Source organism: Otolemur garnettii, unplaced genomic scaffold (assembly GCF_000181295.1).
Source record: "Otolemur garnettii isolate 467f Iridium unplaced genomic scaffold, OtoGar3 scaffold00033, whole genome shotgun sequence".
In the NCBI taxonomy this organism is placed as follows: Eukaryota; Metazoa; Chordata; class Mammalia; order Primates; family Galagidae; genus Otolemur; species Otolemur garnettii.
Genome location: NW_003852428.1, coordinates 5,045,567 through 5,047,717, shown reverse-complemented (window position 1 = coordinate 5,047,717; position 2,151 = coordinate 5,045,567).

The window sequence follows — 2,151 nt, the reverse complement described above, 5'->3', positions numbered from 1 at the left end:
TGGTCATATTGCAAGGGTACATGTCAAATCTGTTAAGTGTAGAGTATAAATGTCTTAATACAATAACTAAGTGAGGTGAAGGCTATGTTAACTAGTTTGAAATAAGCATCCCAAATTTTATATAAAATCACCTCATTGTACCCCATAAATGCATTAATGTGTACATGATGTATGTATCTATGACTTAATAAAAAATAAAATTAAAAGGTGTTATTTGGTTTTTAATCTCCTGGGAATCAGGGAAGGAACAGCACTATGAAACAAATGTAATCATTCAGGTATGTCTAGGGCATGAATCAAGAAAAAAGAGGAATGAATGAAAGTGAAAGACTTTGAAACAATTTTGACATAGAAATGACTTCTTGGACTGAGATGATAATGCACAGGGTGATGGATAGACTTGACATCTGACTTTTCAAATTTAAATAACTGAAGAAATATTGATGACACTGACTGATGTTGGGAAGTCTGTAGTTAGTGATACTTAAACAGGGAAAATGAATTTGGTTTAACATTTACTTATTTGTATAAAAAAATTGCATACATTTTTTTTCAACCATGATATAATTGTATGTTCAGAAATCAATTTCATGTTAAGAATAGTAGCATTAACAACAACAAATTAATAGTTATTAAAAACACAAAATAAATTGTGAAATCCATAAATTTCACTGATATCATAGAGCATTCATTCACAAACTTGAATCATATGTTAATATCTTAGGAATATGTAATAATTGAAAAATTTGATCCTTGCAGGTATTATATTTATTTTTATATCTCTATTATTTTAAAACAAAATCTACTTACTTTCTGATTAGCAGCAGTTATATCATTGATATCATATCCTCCAGAAATATAGAAACTATCATCATTAGATGTACTAAAAAGTCATCCATAATATATAATACTAAAATGTATTTATGTAAATATCCTATTTTCCATTTTAATAGTTTTAATCTCCTATTTTCCATACATATTTGCAAAGCCCATTTATTTGTTAATTGGGTTAGCAACATTATTATTTGTTTTTAATATTCCCCTGTTTAAAAATATAGCTAAGTAAAAATACATATTTGGTGCTTGCTGTAATGTTAGGTTTTATGGTCAAATATCTGATACGGAAACGGAGCAACCTGCAAGGGGGAAATCAGAGGAGCTCAGAAAATTTCACCCCACCATGCAACTCCTTGGGACAAAGAGTATTTTGAAGTAAAGGCCCTTAGAGAGCAGCAGGCATTGGAAGGGGCTTTCCCTCTTTCTTCATTAAAAAATCTAACCCATCAAAAAGAACAATTGACTTCCTTCTCCTTCTTGTGGTCTTAAAATATTACAAAAAAGAAGATCAAGAATTTAACCAACCCTGTCCCAAATAATTTCAAATATACTACCTGCCTCTTGGGTTAATTTAAGTTCCAAAGAGAATCATTTACAATTCTTTTTTTTTGTTAAATCATAACTGTGTACATTACTGCATTTATAGGGGGTACAATGTGCTAATTTTATATACAATTTGGAATGCTCACGTCAAACTGGTTAACAAAGCCTTCACCTCACTTACTAAATTGTTGTGTTAAGACGTTTACACTCTACTCTTAATAGATTTGACCTGTACTCTTGCAATATGCACCGTAGGTGAGGTCCGCATCTGTAGGTGAGGTCCCACAGATTACCCTCCCTCCACCTGGCCTCCCACCTCACCATCCTCTTCGCTCATTCATTCTGGGCTATAGTTGTGTTTTATCATTCGTATGAAAATGTATAATTATATATTGTTTTCACAATAGTACTGAGTACATTGGATACTTTTTCTTCCATTCTTAAGATACATTACTAGGAAGAATATGTTTTACATTTCAGTCTATGTCTTTCCATCCATTCATTCTCCCATATATCTGTTCATCCCCCCTAGTAACCATTTATTGCCTCTAAATAGAATTGTCTACATTCCTTATCTCCCCGTCCTCTAAAATGAAGGTCTGTAAATTCCTGCACCCCACTGGGATATTAGGTAATCATTCTGTGAGTCTCCCTATGGAATCAGTAAATAATTATCTTTCTCTTATTAATCTGCCTTATTTTTCAGTGAACCTTCATGGGAGGAGGGAAGTTCCCCCTCACCCACAATATAAATAGATAGGAAAAAAAAAA